General features: G+C 36.4%; 1 protein-coding gene across 1 annotated transcript in view; it reads right to left on the bottom strand.

Annotated features, from left to right (window-relative positions):
- Positions 1 to 20,880, bottom strand: part of DPYD (dihydropyrimidine dehydrogenase) — an 828,315-nt gene that overhangs the window by 101,176 nt on the left and 706,259 nt on the right. The gene's annotated exons all lie outside the window — the stretch shown is intronic.

Here is a 20,880-nt window from a genome sequence, read left to right as displayed (position 1 = left end):
TTAGTTTTTTAATTTAATTTTTAATGAAAATCATAACTGTATACACGTATGGGGTATACAGTTTGAATACAGTGTGAGGATTTGATGTACAATGTGGAAGGCTTAGATCAAACTGATTAACCTAGCCATCACCTCATTTACTTATTTTTTGTGGTAAGACATTTAAAATGTACTCTTAGTTATTATTGTTATTTATTGTGTGGTATTCATTGAGCATACAAAGCACTAGGTTACAGTGCGGTTGTTAGGTTAAGTCCCTCTTGTAGTTGTGTCCCACCCCCCCCCAGAGGTGTGCCATACACGGTGACCCTCTATCCCCTCCTCTCCATCTCCCTCCCCTCTCTCCAATCCCTCATTCCCCTACCCAACCCCTCGTATTAGATCATCTACTGCCTTCATATTAGAATTGAGTACATTGGATTCTTGCTTCTCCATTTTTATGATGCTTTATTAAGAAGAATGTGTTCCACCTTCATCCAGGTTAATACAAATGATGTGAAGTCTATATCATGTTTAGTAGCTGAATAGTATTCCATGGTATACATATACCACAGCTTGTTAATCCATTCCTGGGTTGGTGGGCATTTAGGTTGTTTCCACACTTTCATGATTAAAAACTGAGTTACTATAAATAGTCTAGTGTAAATGTCTTTATGATAAAATTATTTTTTTTTCTTCTGGATAGATGCCTAGTAATGAGATTGCAGGATCAAATGAGGAGTCTAATTTGAGTTCTTTGAGGATTCTTCATACTTCCTTCCAAAAATGTATTAGTTTTCAGTCCCACCAGCAGTGTAAAAGTGTTCCCTTATCTCCACATCCATGCCAACATCTACAGCTTTGAGACTGTGATGTGGGCCATTCTCACTGGGGTTAGATTATATCTCAGGGTGATTTTGATCTGCGTTTCTCTGGTGATCAGGAATGATGAGCATTTTTGCAAATGTTTGTTAGCCATTGGTCTGTCTTCATCAGAGAAGGTTCTATTCATGTCTCTTCCCAGAGGTACATGGGATTGTTTATTCTTTTTCTGTTGATTAATTTGAGTTCTCTGTAGATTCTAGTTATCAACCCTTTGTCAGATTGATACCCTGAAAATATCTTTTTCCCTTCTGAAGGTTGTCTTTTTGCTTTATTTTTTGTATTCTTAGCTGTGCAGAAACTTTTCAGCTTAATTAAATCCCATTTGTTAATTTTTGTTGTTGTTGCAATGGCTGCTGAAGTCTTTGTCATAAAATCTTTCCCCAGTCCAACATCAAGAGGTTTTCTTCTAAGGAAAAAATTCTTCCAAGATTTTTATCATTTTGTGTCTTAGATTTAAGTCTCTTATCCATCTTGAATCAATTTTTGTTTGGAGTGAAAAGTGTGGATTGAGTTTAAGTCTTTTTCAAGTGGTTACCCAGTTCTCCCAGCACCATTTGTTGAATAGGGATCTTTTTTCTACTGTATGTTTTTGTTTGGTTTATCAAAGATCAGATGGCAAGAAGAGACTTGTTTCACTTCTTGGTTATCTATTCCATTCTGTATGTCTATGTCTTATCAGGAAACACAATAATGTCTCAGGGTTTAAGATCAAGGTCCACAAATCGGTAGCCTTTGCATATGCCAATAACAGTTAAGTTGCGAAGCAAATCAAGGACACAATTCCCTTCACAGTAGCTTCAAAGAAAATGAAATACTTCAGAATATACCTAACAAAAGAGGTGAAAGATCTTTTCAAAGAGAATTATGAAACTTTAAGAATAGAAATTACAGAGGACACCAGCAAACAGAAGAACATACTACGCTCTTGGCTGGGAAGAATCAGCATTGTCAAAATGTCTATTCTACCCAAAGAATGTACAGTTTCAATGCAATCCTCATTAAAATACCAATATCATATCTTGGTATTAGTACTTTGTTTTATATGGAACAAGCAAAAACCCTGTAAGCTAAGGCTATTCTTAGTAATAAAAACAAAGTCAGAGGCATTACCCTACCAAACTTCAGGATATATTACAGTCCACAGTAATCAAAAAGCATGGTATTGGCATTCTTAGTTATTTTGAAATATACCCTTGCCTGGTGCACATTGGGTGAGATTCTGAACCAAAGTTTCAGATTATTCTGGAAAATATTCTCACATTCTCCTTTACCCCTGCTACCCTGTGTATGTATTTCTATATCATTGCAGTAATCACACTATATTATAGATAACTTCAACTGTCTAATTTCTGTACTTGTCTGTGATCCTTTTAAGGGTACAGTTATATTATTACTAATCTTCGCATCTCTACTATGTGGCACATAGTAGCTACTAACAATTGTTTGCTTGAGAAAGGTGAGGAGAAGTCAGAAGATGATAGTGATTAAAAAAATCAAAGAAGAAATTTCAAGTACGAAGGAGTGGTCAATTGTTGAATGGAACACAAATTGAACAAGATAAAGACCTCTTTTTTAATAAAGAAGACTGGATTATCACTAGGAGATATTTCCTAGTGATTAACAAATCATTGATAACGTTAGTAATAGCAGTTTTACTGATTTTGGAGGCAGGAGTGGGTAGAAATCTAATTCTGAGTTGCTGAAGACAAAAAAACCAAGGACGAAATATAAGTAGAAATGATGTTTTCTAGAACCTGAACTGTGAAGGGAAGAGAAGTTCAGGCCATTATTTATTTCTCTGACAGTCCTATGAGATTTATACTATTATCCCGTTTTTGGATCAGGAAAAAGGGCCTGAGAGAAAGCACATAAGTTGCCCAAGGCTTTCTGCTAATAGGAAAGAGCCAGAAGGAGGGGGCACACACTCTCAGCTTGGTTTTCTTAGCTAGAATAGACCAATTCTTGGATATCCTCATACTAACTTATTTAGAACCAGTTTTCCTCAGACTGCTTATAACAAAATTCAATATTCATTTCTCACTGTTCTGGAGGCTGGGAAGTTCAAGATCAAGGCATAGATTCAGAGTCTAGTGAGGGCCTGTTTCCTTGTAGACGGCAACTTGTCACTCTACCTTCACATGATGGAAAGGGGTAGGGGGTTTCTCAGGGGCCTATTTTATAAGGACACTGTGTCCACTGCCTTCCAAAGGTTCTACTTTCTAATGGCATCACTTTGGGGGTTAGAATTTCACCATATGGATGGCGGCGGGGGGACAGATTCAGACCTTAGCTTAGGCACAGTGAGGGAATGAATGTTTTACGTATATAGTTTAGAAAGAAAGACTGTCTGGTGGCTTAAGGAGTTTGACGAGAGACCAGTCTCTGAGTGGAGGGGTGTAATGGGAACTGCATATGGCACTGGCTGCTGGTAGATGGAAAAGAGCACAGAAAGGAAGTGAAGCACACGAAAGATGAATTTTGTTCCATTTCATAATTTTTCAAAGAGGCATCAACTCCTCTCTGGCAATACTTACAAATTATCTGGAATTCTATATTAATCTTCACAGGCTGGTTGCACTGTGGTAATAATCAACTCTGAAATTTCAGGGACTTAACAAAACAAAAAGTCTCCACTGCCTTGTGTGTGGCAACTCAGCAATTGAGGCCATCTGTAGTACGTTGCCACCATCTCAACCTGAGGCTTCAGTGTTCCTCGTGATGGAAGATTGCAGTAGAGAGAACTGAGTGCTTGTTTTTAGATGCTTCCACCACAAGAATCACAGCCATACTTTGCTCACATTTCATTGACTAAAGTAAGTCTCTTAGTCATATGGAACATCCAAGGGGTAGAGAATTTGAGTTCTGGTTTACTTCACCTGTAAATCTTAGTGAGGAAATCTTAGTGAGCACTTACAGAATTTACCACAAATGCATGGGCATGGCAAGTCAAGTGGCCTTGCAGGATTATTCTGTATCTCAGTGAAGACCGTATATTGCAGCAGTGCTAGAAATAATGTTATTTTCCTAGGAAGACTGGATTTTCACAAATGCCGTATGTTTGCTTTTAAATGTTTGTTTCACCTGGGACCAACATTAAGTGGAAAGAAAGACTTGGTAACTTTTAGGTTTCTGAAAGATGATCAGACTTACAGCCCTGAGATGATGGGTGATACCGTCTTCTGCTCAGCTGGACAAGACAGATGAAAAGATAAACCGCCAGCACAAGACCTAGAAAACACTTGCTAGCTGGAGGTGAAATGGGGTGAAGTTGATAGCAAGGAAGACAAGGGAAATGCTGTGAAGCTGGATGGTAACAAATCTTCAAAAGGCAGTCTTGACAGCAAAACAATCCCCAGCGTGGTGAGAGGGGCTGGGAGTGGAGGCTGCCGGGTACTTCCCGTCTAGGAGGCAACTTCACAAACAGTGCCTGGAGCTGCAAATAAAAGGATGCTCTGTGCAGCTTTAGTCACATTCTCTGTGCAAGTTAGAGTCACATCTTCTCAGACCAATTTTGAAAGGTCATCTGTGTCGACGAAGCACACAACTACAGGGTACCCGAAAAGTTGCCCTTAAAGCCACCATACATAGGGAAAATGGAAAATCGTAGCTAAATGTACCTTTAAGTACAAAATAGTCATTACAAAATGTTACAAAGAAATGGCCAGCATGTAGAGAACATTTTGTAAAATTTTGTAGGCAAAGTTGCATTTAGCTACAAATTTCCATTTTCCCTATGGATGGAGACTTTAGGGGGACCCTGTAGAGTAAACAGGGAAGGGGATGGATATTTCATCTGGTTTGGTTAAATGTGAGATTGTAAATTATTCAGCATAAGTGAAGATATCCTGGCCCGTCCTTCTCAGGCTTCTAGGGTTTTGGTAAAGCTATTCAATACCAGTTATGATATATGTCATCTTGAAGCCAAAAAATAAATTTAATTATGGTTTGTTTTGTTTTTCTTTTTCTCTTCTCTTTCTCTTTAAGAGAAACCAACCCCCCCCCCATTTTTTACTTAAAAAAGAAAGTATTTATTTTGTCCCTAAAATATGAGATGAGGAAAAATTGGCATAAAGTTCAGTATAATTATAACTTTGACTCCTCTAATTAGTGGAAAATTATAACTTAAATCTGATATGCCCTTTATGCAAGTGGGCAGATGGGTTTACCTGGAGATTTAACAAATGCATGTTTTTGTCAGGAAGAGTCTCAGGGGCATGGCTCAGAATCACAGAGAGATACTTTACTTTATTCCATAGAAAGAAGATTAGGAACAAAGCTAACTGGCTCGCTACAAATGTCCACTGATTTGTAGAGGTCACAGGAGGAAGAGTGGGGAATGAATTCAAGGCCAGAATTCGAATTCAAATTTTAATTTACATGTTTATAGTAATGATTTCTTTTTAAATCCTTAATATCTGCCCATAACAGGAAAAAAATTCTATTTTTTTATGATTTAAAAGTAACACCAAAATTAATATAGGTTAAGTTGTGTTGAAGATGAAGAGCACTTTTACAGGAGTTCTAAGTATACAATTAATATTAATAAGGTACATTCTGATTAAAGTAGCTATAGTTGATGAAGTATGAGGAATTACACTTAACCACTCACTTTCATGAATGTGACAAAGGAAATAATTACATTTGTGCTCACCAAGTAGATACCAATTTTATGTAGTAGGGAGAAATGAGGAATCCTAATTTTTATAAGCACAATGGATGAAGGAGAGGGACGGATGGGAGAATGGCAAAACAAGGGAGACGCTGCATGGTTTACGTTTTATTTCAGAAATGTGATGGGGGCTGCAATAAGCCAGCTACAGTGGTTACAAATTCAAACGCACGTTGCTGTCCAAATTCCTGGACCAAGTGACCTGTTGGGGCTCCGCATCCAGATGAGGAAGTAAAAGGCCGTGTTTTGTGATATCTATGCCACGCAGGCATTGAGAAGTGATCACACACCTCCGCTGGGCTTGGCTGGGCATCACAAGCCTCACAGGGCTCCCGGCAGGGACCACCAACTGATTATCGTTGCTCTGTGAAATGAACCCACTTACCCCCGGGATGGGAGAAACCAAGCTGGGAATGCTTACAGGGTTTATAAACTCTTCTGGTTATAATCAACGTGACACTGCCTCGTCTTGTAACAGGAGGGATTCCTGTCAACATTTCCTCCAATGGCCATGCTAAATTCAGACATGGCTAACTCCTGATTGACAACAGTACCAGGTGCTTCCCTGTTCTGACTACAGTATCGCAGGAAGCAGGAGGGACCATTCATAGCAATTTACTGCCCAAACCTTAAATTAACAAATTTAACTCTATTTTTCTCAGAAAGCAAATACTTCTGTGTTATTTAGGAACTTTCATGAAAGGAGGTGCTTTAAAGGACGAAGATGTTAGCTTTTGACCAGATCAAAGAAAGGAAAGCTAGTAACATTAATCGTGTTTGACAGTAGAAGGGTAAGATAACTTCAAATATAATGAATAACACCACTTGAAAAATCTACGCAATATAGAAGAGAAATTATCTCATAAAGTACTGCTCATATGTGTATATTTACCCCAGTATTAACCACTGATTTTGGATATGGGTATATCATATATCCATTTTAACCCCTCAAATATCTATCTACCTATCTGTCATTCTATCATCTACCCATTTCTAGGTTTCAAATTTATAATAATTGATTATAGTACTGTTTGGCTACTACACACTATACATTTTACATATACCATTTCTAATCTTCACAAACTACTTTTGAAGTGGGTATTATCATCTCAATTTGGCTTTAGGGGAATGGAGTATTGTGGGATTGGTGAAGTTAGCCCAAGTTCACCACTAGGAAGACATTGTGTGGATTTAAAGCCAGATCTTCTGGATTTTAGACATTTTCTTGTCTTTTCTGTGGCATTCTTTTTATCAGGAGTGCACAGACTTCTTTGTGGAATCATTACACGCTGGTGAGACAATCAAAAGCTCAGAACTACAAGATGGGGCTACCAAATTTTATCCAAAACTTTTTGTTTCTAAGCAGGAATTATCACCATTTATAAAACAAATGTCTGTCTTTTGTTTTCATTTTTAAAAAAAATTCAGAAAATTAGGAGGTGCATATATTTTGTGTATATACTTTGCTTTTGAACACATTGAGTCAATGTTGTAGGTGTGGACTTCACCCAGATAGGGTACACTCTACTGGTTAGGTATAAATTGACCCATCCTCTTCTCCTCCCTCCCCCTAGCTTGATTTTCATTGAGATTTACTTTCATATGTACACATTAAGTGTTGATTTGATATTGAGTATATGTGCTTTTTTTCTCCATTCTTATGATGTTTCACTTAGAATAATGGTTTCTAGTTCCATCCAGGCAGTCACAAAAGATACTAGATCACCATTTTTTATGGCTGAGTGGTACTCTATGGTATGCACATACCACATTTTATTAATCTGCTCATGTATGGGTGGACAATTGGGTTGTTGCCATACCTTTGTGATTGTGAATTACACTGCTATGAACATTTGAGTGAAGATGTCCTTTCTAGAAAACAATCTTTTTTCCTTTGGATATATACCCAACTGTGAGATTTCTGGGTCAAATGGTAGGTTTACGTTATGTTCTTTGAGGTGTCTTCATATAATTTTCAACAGAGGTTGTACCAGTTTGCAGTCCCACGATCCTGTATATGTGTTCCTTTCTCTCTACATCCACACTAGCACTTGTGGTTCTGGAACTTTTTGATAAAACCCATTCTCACTGGAGTGAGGTAATAGCTCATTGTGGTTTAGAATGATTAGAGATGTTGAGTATTTTTTCATGTGTTTGTTGACCATTACACTATCTTCCTTTGAAAAGTTTTTGTTCATAACTTTTGCCCACTTTTTCATTGGGTTGTTTGATTTTATTCTTGCTGATTTACTTGAGTTCTTTGTAGATTCTTGTTATCAGCTCCTATCAGATAAATAGCATGCAAATATTTTCTCCTACAGTGTGGCTATTTACTCTATTGATTGTGTCCTTGGCTGTGCAGAAACTTTTAAATTTGATCAGTTCCTACTTTATTTTTGTTGTTGTTGTGATTACTTTTGAGGTCTTCTTTTTTTTTTGTAAGAAAAGTTTTTGTTGGTGGGGAGAGGGAGGCTGCAGAGCAGCACCAAGGAGGAGAGAGATAAGGAGAGAGTGGGGAAGAGAAGAGAGAGAGAGTAGAGAAGAGTGAGGGGGAAGAGGGAGGTGAGAGAGCGAGGTCTTCTTCATAAAATCTTTCCCAAGGCCAAATATCTCTAAGACAGTTTCCAACATTTTCTTTTAGAATTCTTATGGCTTCATGCTTTAGGTTTAAGCCTTTTACCCATTGTAAATAAATTTTTGTGAGTGGTGAGAGGTGTGGATCCTGTTGCAGTCTTTTATATGTGGCTATCCAGTTTTTCCAGGATTTATTGAATACGGATTCTTTCTGCCAGCTGCTTTTTGGAAAATCAGATGGGAATGTGAGGATGGTTTTATCTCTGGGCTCTGTGTTCTGATCCATTGGTCTATATCTCTGTTTTTTGTGCTAGTATCATATTGTTTTGATTACTATCACCACATGTAGTATAGCCTGAAGTCTAGTAAAGTGATGTCTTCTGCTTTGTTTTTATTACATAAAGTTGCATTGGTTATTCAAGGTCTTTTCTGGTTCTATATGAACTACGGAACTATTTTTTTCAGATCTGTGAAAAACGGTATTGGCATTTTAGAGGGAACTGATTTGAATCTGTAAATTATTTTGAGTAGTAGTGCAATCATTTTAACAATGTTGATTCTGCTGATCCATGAGCATGGTATGTTTTTCCATCTGTTTACATCCTCTGCAATTCCTTTCCTTCATGTTTTCCCTATAGAAGTCTCACTTCTTTAGTTAAGTAAATCCCTAGGTATTTTGTTCTCTTCTTTGCTACTGAGAAAGGCATTATATCTTCTTTTATTTGATTCTTGGCTTGACAGTTGCTGGGATATATAAGAGCTATTGATTTGTGTGTATTTATTTGATAGCCTGAGATTTTACTGAATTTATTAATTCCAGGAGTCTCTTGGTCGAATCTTTGGGGTTTTTAAAGATATGAGATCTCGTTGTTAGCAAAGAGCAACAATTTGACCTCTTTGTTCTCCACTTGGATATCCTTGATTTCCTTCTCTTGCCTGACTACTCTGGCTATAACTTCTAGCCCTATGTTGAACAGGAGTGCAAAATAGTGGACAACCTTGGCTGATTCCAGTTCTAAGCGGGAATGCTTTCAATATTTCCCTGTTCAATTATGCTGTTGGCTTTGGGTCTGTTGTATATATAGCCTTTATAATTTTGAGGTAAGTTCCATCTAATCCCTATTTTTTTAAGTGTTCTTATCATGAAAGGATGCTGAATTTTGTTAAATCCCTTTTCTGCATCTATTAAAAGCTTCATATGGTCCTTGTTTTTGCCCTTATTTATATGGTGGATTAGAGAAATCCTGAGAGGAAAAGGATGCCCATATCCAACAGACAGAAAGATCGCCAATCAACAAGCTAATTAATTGTCTCAAGAAACTGGGAAGGGAAGAGGAAGCTAATCCAAAACCCATGAGAAAAAAGGAAATAACCAGACCAGAGCAGAACTAAATGAAATTAAGAGGAAAAGAACTATACAGAAGATTAATGAAGCAAGAAGTTGGTTCTTTGAAAAGATAAAGTGGCAAGCCTCTAGCTACAATGATCAGAATCAGCAGTGGGAAAGGGCTCTAATAAGCTCAATTAAAAATGAAACAAGGGAAATTACAACTGATATTATAGAAATACAAAATACAATATATAAAAATCTATAAAAATTTCTATGATCATAAACTTGAACATGTGGGGAAATGGACACATTTTTAGAAATATAAAATCTTCCTAGACTCAATCAGGAAGATATAGAACTCCTCAACAGACCAGTATTAAGCACCAAAATTGAAGCAGCAATAGAAAAACTTCCAAGAAAAATAGTTCTGGACCAGACAGTTTCATACCCAAATTTTATCAACCTATAAAGAGTTTAAACCTATGTTGTAGAAATTGTTCCCTAACATTGAGAAGGAAAGAATTCTCCCTAACTTGTTCTACAAAGCCAATATCACCCTGATACCTAACCCAGGAAAGTATACAACTAAAAAAAGAAAACTACAGATCAATATCCCTTATGAATACAGATGCAAAAACACTCAGTAAAATTTCCTCAAAAAAATAATTTATCACAACCAAGTGGGCTTCATCCCAGAGAAGCAAGGATGGTTCAACATATATGCAAATTTATAAAGGTGTCTTTTTGTTTTTTTTGCGACAGAGTCTCACTATGTTGCCCTTGGTAGAGTGCTGTGGCATCACAGCTCACAGCAACCTCAAACTCTCAGGCATAAGCGATTCTCTTGTCTCAGGCTCCCAAGTAGCTGGGACTACAGGTGCCCACCACTATAACTGGCTATTTTTTGGTTTGAGTTGTCATTGTTGTTTTAGCAAATCTGGGTGGGCTTAGACCCACCAGTCTTGGTGTATGTGGCTGAGCTACAGGGTGCCAAGCCCAGATGTCTGTCTTATTTTTGCAGGATACTTGACATTCCAGCATTTATATAAGATATCACTCAAACCATCTGATTGTCTTTAGAGATATAGATTAAATCCCTGTAACATCTACGCAGTACTCTTGCATATGGTAATTTCAGAAAGTTTGAACTTTCAGGGATTAATGCTTTTTATTTCTCTGTGTCCTTTGAAATTAACTCAAATGTTTAAAATGTTTAGAATAAATAATAATGTTTTCTATTTCAGCCATTGCCCACGTAACTGACTGAAATATGAATGCCCTCTGGAACTTTTCTCACAATATAATGTAACCAGACTGGCAGTCCCAGGGAGAACAACTGTAGGGCCAAAGCTGCAATGAAAGAATATAAAGGCAAGGAAAACAGAGTCATCAAATGAGCTTGAAGAAAAATGGCTTCCATGACCCTCCCCTTATCCTCTTTCCTGAGTTGGCTCCAAAAATGGTCATTAAGTAAAAAGAAAAAAAAAAGTTATTTTAGATGGATTGGGGTAACCTGCAATAGGCTATTAGCAGGTTCTCAATACAGCTTTTTATTATTAGATTCTATATTTCTATATAATCATTGAAAAAATTAAATTATTTCTAAGTACTTCAGTTTATATTTGGAAAGTACTATAGCATTTATTCTGGTCAAAAGTTCTTCATGTGATACAAGTCAATGAGCAGTTTTTCCCATTCTGTAACTTGAGTTTTCCTTTTTTCTTAACTGTATCTTTTGATGACTAGAAGTTAACTGTGATGAAGAATAATTTATCATCTTTTTCTTATGCATGTTTTCTTGCCTCAAGATCATGAAGATATTTACTTATGTTTTCTTTTAAAAATTTAAAGTCTTGTGGCAGAGGGTATATGTCTTCAGCTTCATTTTACTGTGAACCTAAAACTATTCTTAAAAAAAATAGCCATCCCTTTTACTTTTATACATATATTTAAAATTACTTCTGTGTCCTGAATGAGGTACATATGAGGTTCATTTAATTAAATATAGGTGTTCATTAATTCCAGTACCATTTGTTGAAAAGACTTTCCATTGAATTGGTGTTTTCACCTGTGTCAAAAATCAATTGAGTGTATATGTGTGGGTCTATTTCTGGACCTTCCATCTATTCCATTGATCTATTTGTCTATCCTGTCACCAAAACACTCTTGCTTGATCCACTGTAGATTTATAGAAAATCTTGAAGGCAGACAGTACAAATCCTCTCACTTTGTTCTTCTTTTTTTCCAGATTGTTTTGGCTATTCCAGTTTCTTTGAATTCCAATGTAAATTTTAGAATCAGTGTGCTAACTTTATAAAAACACACATTGGGGTTTTGATTGGAATCATGATGTATATACAGATCAATTTGGGAAAAAATGGCATCTTGGCATATTTCACTAGTGACTTCAGTCTTCTCTGATTTTCTGTCTATTGTTTTGTAGGGTGCAGTTTTCAGGGTGCATTTCATATATTTTATTTTGTTCCAAAGTATTTTAGAGTGTTTAGATGCTATTGTAAAGGGCATTCTAAAATTTAATTTTCCACTCGCTATTGTTCCAATGTTCATATGGAAATAAAATGACTTTTGTATATTGTTTTCATATCATGAAACTCTTCTAAATTCCCTTATTTCATTAGTGCATTTAGAAGTGGTTTAGGATATTCTGTGTACACACTCTTATCATCTGCAAATAAAGATAGTTTAAGTCCTTCCTTTCTAATCTAAATTACAGTTTTTAAAGTGTTCTTACTACACTGATTAGGACTTCCAGTGCAATCTTGAATAGAAGTAGAAAGAGTGGACGTTCCTGTTCATCCCTTAACCTTAAGAGAAAATAACTTATCCTCTCAATGTTAAATATAATGATGGTACCTGTAGAATTTTTGTGGATTCCCTTTAGAAGACTGATGAAGTTTCCTTCTATTAGTGAGTTGCTGGAGGTTATTAAAATGAATGGATGCTGGATTTTGACATATGCTTTTTCTAATCTGAAGACTTACTCCTAGATCACATTAAGAACTTCTGAAATTCGATAAAAAAATAAATTTGGACAAAAGGTTGGAATAGACACTTCACAGAGGAAGATGTATAGCTAATAAAGACATGAAGAAATGATTAACATGACTACTTATTGGGGAGGTGAAAACTAAATCCACAATGAGGTACAAATACCCATGTATCAGAATGGCTAAAAGTAAAAAGACTGAGAATATTGAATCTTAGCTGGAATATGGAAGAGCCACCGACCCAACCAAAGCTAATGTACAATGGTACATTGTACAATGTGTACAATGGTAAACCACCTTAGAAATTTGGAAGCTTCTTGTGAAACTTATATATCCATCTTATGACTGAGAAATTATACTCCTAGGTATTATGCAGGAGAAATGAAAATAGTTGTTCATGAAGAGTTATTTAAGAATGCTTATAGCAAAATATTTATAACACCAAAAATAGCAAACCAAATAATTTAAATAAATTATTGCATATTTATAAAATAGAACATTATTTACCAATAAAAAATACACCCAGCACACTGTACCCCATAAAAGCATACAGTTATGATTTAATAAAAAAATACACCCACAACATGAAAAAATCTCTAACATTGTGCTGAGTGAAGTAGCCATACACCAAAAACATATGTTACGTAAACTTCCATTTATGCAAAGTTAAAAAACATGAACAAATTCATCTATTGCGACAGAAACTAGATGGCGTTTGCTTTTGGTGGTAGTGGGGAATAGATGATGGCCGGGAAAGTGCACAAGGCAATCTTCGGAACTATTTACAGCATGCTGTATCTTAGAGGTGAGGACTTCATGGGTAGATGTATTCATTGCAAGTGATCAAATGGTTCATTTAAGGCTTTTGGTTTTTTTTTTTTTTTCCTCAATGTAAATGATGTGTCTTCCTTTTTAAATTTTAAAATATTAAGGAGATATGAACTTTTTTTATATGCTGAAGTCAGGGCTCTCAGTGTGCCTGTCACCAGGACAATGTTCACTGTACCCCAAAGGGAAGCTTTATTTATCACCCCTCCTACCCGCCCCCATTCTTGGTTTCTAATGTCCTTTACATTTCTTTGTGCTTGTGCGTATCCACACACTGGTTAGCTCCCACTTGTTAGTGAGACCATGTAGTGTTTCTTTTTGAATTCCTGACATACCTTACTTAGGATAATGGTCTCCAGTTCCATCAAAGTTGCTGCAAAAGATGCTATTTAATTCTTTTCTATGGTTGAGTAGTACTCAATAGTATGTACATAACATCTTCTTTATTCAATTGTGAATTGATGGGCACTTCTCTTGATTCCACTTCTTTGTGCTGTGATAAACATCCCAGTGGTTTATCTTTTTTCTTATTGTACAAAATTACTTATTTCCTTTGGGTAGTTAGCCAATAGTTGGATGGCAAACTAGAATAATAGGTCTACTTTTACTTCTTTGAGGAATTGCTTATTTTGCAGCCCCACGAACAGTGTATAAGTATTTCCTTGTCTCTGAATCTATGCCAGATTCTATTATTTTTTGGCTACTTAAGAATCACCATTAATTATGATGGGGTAAGGTGGCATGTCTTTGTGGATTTCATTTGCATTTCTCTGATGATAGTGATGTTGAACGTTTTCTCACACATTTATTGGCCATTGTCTATACTATTTTAAAAAATTCTGTTTATTTCCTTTGCCAACTTTTTGATGGGGTGGATTTTTTTTAAAACTGGATGATTTGTTTGACTTGAAATTATACTGAAAGGCTATAGTAACCCAAACAGTAAGATACTAGTATAAAAATAGACACATAGACTAATGGAACAGAGTAGAGAACCTAGAAATAGAACAACATAGCTATGACCAATTGATCTCTTTCAATTGTTAGCATGCTTCTTGCCTTTTCTGAAATTCCAGCCTGTTGGGGATACAGCTTACAAACACCCTGCTGGGTCTATGAGCATTCTGAGGAAAATAATGGCCTTAGAAGAGACTGTGGCAAGTCCTAGAAAAAGATTCATCTTCTAGGGTGTTTCCTGCCCATTAAACAGGCAAAGCAGACAACCAAGAACATCCACTGAAGAAAGGATACACTAGTCAATAACTGATGCTGAGAAAACTGGATGGCCACATGCAGAGGAGTGAAACTGGACCCCATTGCTCATCAAACTCACAATAGATTACACTTAAATATAAAGCATGAAACCATAACATTTCTGGAAGAAAACACAGAAAAAAATGTTTGTACACATTGGCTTAGGCCAGCAGTTCTCAACCTGTGGGTCGTGACCCCTTTTTAACAATGAAAATACATTGCAGCATTAGGAAGGTTGAGAACCACTGGCTTGGGCAAAGAACTTATGACTAAGACCACAAAAGCAAATATAATAACAACAAACCTAAATAAATGATAATTAATTAAATTAAAATTACCAATAGAGTAAATAGACAAGCTACAGAGTAAAAGAAAATATTTGCAAATTGTATGTCCATCAAAGGCCTAATACTCAGAATCTACAAAGAATATAAAGTGTACATGTATTTCAACTTAGAAAAATAAATGGCATGGAAAATATAAAACTTTTAAAATTTTAAATAAGAAATACAACTGTCCTCTTGTTAGATTGCTATTATGCCTTTTGAATGATCATGCTCTTGACATTATATATTCCTTTTATATACTTCTTTGTTCTCTCTGTTGAATAACTTGCCAGTAATGAATAAATACATAGGTAGACCTCAACATATAAAATTACTCAGCCATATAGAAATAGTTTTATGAAATTTTGTTATTTTTTGGCTTTAAATAACTGAGAATGATGCATCTGGTGACATGGATACAATTTTTGTTTGTATCATCAAAATAAAGGCTTCTTTTCAGAGTTGTTATATAAACTCCATGACAGCATTTCTGATTTTGTCCTAATGAAAGCTTTTTAATGAGCGCAGATTATGTTCACTTATTAATATAACTGATATGTATTTCACCATGTTTTACTACCTACTGAAAGTACAGTAATTTGGCACATTCACTGTTTTCCTCTAAAATGACTGCTATTCCTGGAAGGCTTTAAAGGGAATTTTAATTATAAATTGGCTTTCTTATTTCCTACCATATAAGGACACCACAGAAAATTTGTCCAATTTAATTCTATACCCATGTAGCACTGTGCTAGGTTCTTGAAAATTCAAGTATAACTAGGACATGATCTTTCTTTCAAAATGCTCATAATGAGCAGTAGCAGAGGACAAGAAGACACTTAAGTAAAAGATGGAGTATACTTGCAATATTGGTTAAATGACTGTAGGTTACAGGAAAACAGAGAAAGGAATGATTCTGATCTAACTTTCCTGGAGGTTAGGGAACAGGGTAATAGATGGCTTCAGAAGGTAACTGATATTTAAGATAGATCTTAAAATAAATTAGTGATTGATTGACCATTTCAGCTACCATGCTGTAGCTTCTGCATGGTAGGCATTGTGTTAGGCATTAACACACAATGTGTGACACAGGCCCCCGAGAAGCTTATAATCCAGGCACATATTACCAAGTGAAGAAATGAGGTTGTTCACCTGCTTACCTCACTCCTTTTATTCTGGCTTCTTTCCATCTCATTTTACTGTACTAGACTCAAATGCAAAAAGTGATTTTAAGTTCAAAGTTCATTTCTTTTTTTGTTCTTTTTTACATTCTTTCCATTTCTTATGTGATTAAAAAAGTAATGGCTTGATAAGTCAAGTGACCACTAATACTTAATGTTCCACTAAGATTTTTTTTTTACAATGTTGATGTATTCACTTATTCAACTTCCATTTAGTAAGCCTTTGCTGTGCATTAATACATGTCTGAGGAGCTGGAATATAAAGATGGATAAGAAAGTGAGCTTGTTCAGCATCTCTAATCCTCAGGGAGATGCCAGTCAAAACCACAGTGAGGAATTATCTAACTCCAATGAGAAAGGCTCTCATCAAAAAGTCCCAAAGCAACATACACCGGCACAGATGCAGAGAGAAAGGAACGCTTATACATTGTTGGTGGGGCTGCAAACTAATACAATCTCCATGGAAAGTAGTATTGAGATACTTTGAAGAACTAAAAGTGGAATTACATTTTGGTCCAGAAATTATATTACTGATTGATGGGAGAATGGGAACCAAAGACCCCATTCTTGGCAATGGAAAGTAACCCCAGAAAAAGAGGAAAATTAAAAAGTAAGCTGAGGGACTTGCAACAAAGAAAAGTCAGCTAGTTTACATTTAAGCCAGCCATTGCTAGCATGCTTCTTGCCTTTTCTGAAATTCCAGCCTGTTGGGGATACAGCTTACAAACACCCTGCTGGGTTTGTGAACATTCTGAGGAAAATAATGGCCTTGGAAGACACTATGGAAAGTCCTAGAAAAAGATTCATCTTCTAGGATGTTTCCTGCCCATTAAACAGGCAAAGCAGACAACGTTGTGGAGATAATTGTTGAGATTTACATTTGCCTGGGGTAGAGATCAAGAGAGTAGCTTGAGCCCTGAGATATGGGCAGAAGAGCTTATATCCCTTATTGCAGAGGAAGGTCCTCTGTGGTGGTGATGGGAGGAAAATGCCTCCCTTCCACCAATTCCTCAGAGGAGATTAATGCCAGTGGTGTTTACTCGACAGAGAACTAGCAGAGTTTAACACCTCCCTACAATGCCTGGCTATTTTTTGATTGCAGTTGTCATTGTTGTTTAGCAGTCTGGGGCTGGATTTGAACCCGCCAGCTCTGGTGTATGTAGCTGGCACCCTAGCCACTGAGCTACAGGCGCTGTGCAGTCTAACTCTATATTTCTTCAGTCAATTGTTGCCAGTTTCCACAGGTCTTAGTGGACCCTGCTCCTGAGGTGGGACGCTGACAACTAACATTTTACAAAAAAAGACACCTGCACTCAAATGTCTACAGTAGCACAATTCACAATGTGAAAACAACCCAAGTACCCACTAATACATGAATGGTTTAATAAAATGTGGCATATTTATATCTTGGAGTACTCAGCCATTAAAAAAAATGGTGATCTGGTATCTTCTGTAGCAACCTGGATTGGGACTGGAGACCATTCTTCTAAGTGAAGTATCAAAAAATAAACACCACACATACTCAATACTAGATTGGAACTAATTGATCAACACTTATGTGTACATACAGAGGCAAAACTCAACAAAAATCAAGCAGGTAAGGGGGGATAAATTCACACCTAACAAGTACAATGCAAACTACCTTGGTGAAGGACACACTTATAACTTTGGCTCAATCTGTACAAAAGCACATTATGTAACCAAAATATGTGTACCCCCATAACATTCTAAAATTAAAAAAAAAAATAAAATGAGCTTACTGTCTAGTACGAGAAAAGCAGACACATAAAAATTGAAATGCTTGTGATATTTTTTGCAACTGGGGTTCAAAAAGAGAAAGAAATTAATTTTAGTGTAGAATTAATAGCTTACAGGGAATAGCTTACAGAGCCAGTGATACTTTGCCATTGGTAGACCACTCCAGATGTACGGGACAGCATGTAGAATGCTTGCAGATTCCAACTGAACAGTAATTTTGGCTTCTGCCATTTTCCTTTCAAGAGTCTTGCTTATAAAGAGTCCTGCTCTCATCCTCAGCATAGACCAGTGAAAATGTTTCCTTCTGTGCTCTTCCAATTGTAGAATGTGGTGTTCAAATAGTGGACTATCCAATTTCTTAAGCAAGTAATCTCAACATAATTCTTATTTCCCAAACCTAAAAAATCCAAAATGCTAATATTTTGTATCCAATTTTTATGGAATATCCAATTCCATAAAAGAATTTCTGGATACGGGTATATTTGCAGTTATATTTTCACTTAGGTTTTCTGTATAAGCCCTTATTTTAAATCCCTGGAACCAGAGGTATCAATTCAAAATTATTTTTTGGATCTTAGAAAAAGTAAAATGGTACAAATATATTATATTACCAGATACTCCCATCTCTGCCCTAGCAAGGTATAGTGTAGCCATCCGGAACCAAACATATTAGTTTCTCTGTAGAAATCATTTAAGTATTCCCTTAGAAGAATAAATAAAGATTATAAGTAGTCTCACATTAGCTTAGGCCAGGTTTTCTGCCAAATGAGTTATGCGAAATGGTTTGGTTTCGGCACTCTTTGGGTTTGAGAATTGTTAATGAGAGACTGTGCAACTCCACTGTAATTATTTTCATTGTATAGTTTTAGAAACAGGTTTAGAGAGATTAAGTAACTCACACAAATTGCTTATCTAGCAAGTAAGAAAGCATCATATAAACGGCTCTCCTGTCCTCAGGTGCCTCACTGGGTATCTTCAGCACCTGGCTGTTCATAACCCAAGGTGATGCTTCTCTGGCTCCCTCTCTTGTCTATCTCTCTGATTCATTTCTCTTGTACTCATAATCATTTATTACTAGCTTTCTCCATCCAGAGAAGCCTGAGTTCTGCTCATTGCTAACTTCTCAATCTCTAACTTTTCTATTGTTATTTTTTCCCATTCCTTCTGGCAAGGCAGATCTTTGGATCTGTCCATCAGAATTGTGGTCCTAAAAAGCAAATTCCCAGTGCTCCTGTTGAATCAGCATCGGTGAGGTGGGCCCTGGCAAGTGACATTTCTAATAAGCAACTGTGTGCTGTTGAAGCACCCATAGTTTGAGATCAACCCTCTGTGGCATGCAAAGATGATGATGGCTCTTCCCAGGGATTTTCTCTCTTCTTGCTGGTGCAGATTTAAATGACTTGCCCCATAAGACTCCACACACCCAACTTCCTGCCTTTTCAAAGTCACCTAAAAGAACATTGCTCAGAAAGTTTTATCCATTAATAAGTGAGCTAAACATGGAAGAATATATTATTTTGGTTGCTTGAGAGAGAACATGACTTACTTGGCCAAATCCTTGTTTCCAAAGCAAAAGTTTCAAGTTTCCTTCCACATCCAGCACTGCCCTGTCATTGGTTTCTTCTAACCAACTACCTTAATTCACTCTAGCCTGACCTATCGGGGAAGGATAAACTAAAGAACAAATTGTACTTTCCAAACAAATTTTTTCTGTCCAAAGAAAACAACTACTTTTGGAGTGCCTTTCTCAATAAGGTCCACATCTTCTCTCATTTTTATTCTGTCATATGAAAACCTTATAAGGGGCAGTAGACTATTTTTTAGCTAAGGAGAGCACAGTTAGGAGTTGTTTTCAAACACACACACACACGTCAGCAACTCTAGGAAAGAACAATTTGGAAGCCACCTGGACCCTGGACCCAGAGCACTTTCCTTCACTACTAGAGACATTAATCTTAAGGGAATATTTGCCTATTGTTTCAGTCATGTCGGCCTTCACTGGAGAATCCAGAAACACAAATCTATTTCCAGACCATCTGTTTCTTCCTCCACTTAGTGATGAAAACTGAACCACTTGTATAATCACCAAGGGAGAAATCCTTTTATAAAAAACAAAAGATAATGCTAAAAATTATACTATGATTTTGATGAAGGCGGGACTTAGCAAAATAAAGTCTGAATCTAGATTCAAACTATTAGCCAAATCAATTTTCATTTATGTCATTAACACAAGTATCCTCATCATTATCCGTCTTCCATTTGACTATGGAAGTTTGAAAATGAGTGTGAAAGTCCTTTAAACACAAAACACTGTAGTAGGGCAAGCAATGTGGCTACTTATATTTCAGCTTACCTAGCAGCCCCTCAAACTTGAGACAATGGTCTTATAGATAGTCATAAACTGTCATGTCAGAAACCATTTTCCTGAGATATTTACAGTGAATGAGTGTAAAGTCATTTGTAATTTTTTTTAAATTCCTAAACAACCTTAGGATATTGATGGTCATTGATAAAGGCAAGAACATTCACTGTCTAAATACTGCAGACTCAGTTTATGATAATATGATTAGTTACACTGATAATGCCGCTTAGGTACCGTATTGCTAATTACAATTTTATAAATATTAATGTCACAGCCTTTCTGTTTGATTACCGCTCATGGAGTCATTCATCATGAAATTTTCCTGGAACTCATATTGTAAGGTTTTTATTTCTTCCCTCCTTGCCTTTTCCATTACTGGCCTTGCCATCACACGCATTATTTTTTAAGAAGCCTTTAATGTGGGGATGTTAGGAGAAGGACAGTGATATTTTCTACTAAAACTAGCCAAATGTAAGTCAGTGATATGATGTTTCTCTTATTCTTTCTGAGTCCCTAGCCCAGTCATCCAAGGCAGAGTACCTAGGGTTTTTGTTTTTCATTCTTTTTCATGTGACCTATTTCAAGTTAAGATTCATTTGAATTATTAAATGCTTCCCTAAAGAATCTTTTTTATACTGCCTCTCTTTTTTTTAAGTTAATTATTGATGTAGTGACAAGCTGAAAAGACTAAGAATTATAATTTTTTCCTCCCTTCATTCAGGGCTC

This window comes from Otolemur garnettii, unplaced genomic scaffold (genome assembly GCF_000181295.1).
Source record: "Otolemur garnettii isolate 467f Iridium unplaced genomic scaffold, OtoGar3 scaffold00010, whole genome shotgun sequence".
In the NCBI taxonomy this organism is placed as follows: domain Eukaryota; kingdom Metazoa; phylum Chordata; class Mammalia; order Primates; family Galagidae; genus Otolemur; species Otolemur garnettii.
This window is presented reverse-complemented; position numbering and strand designations above follow the sequence as displayed.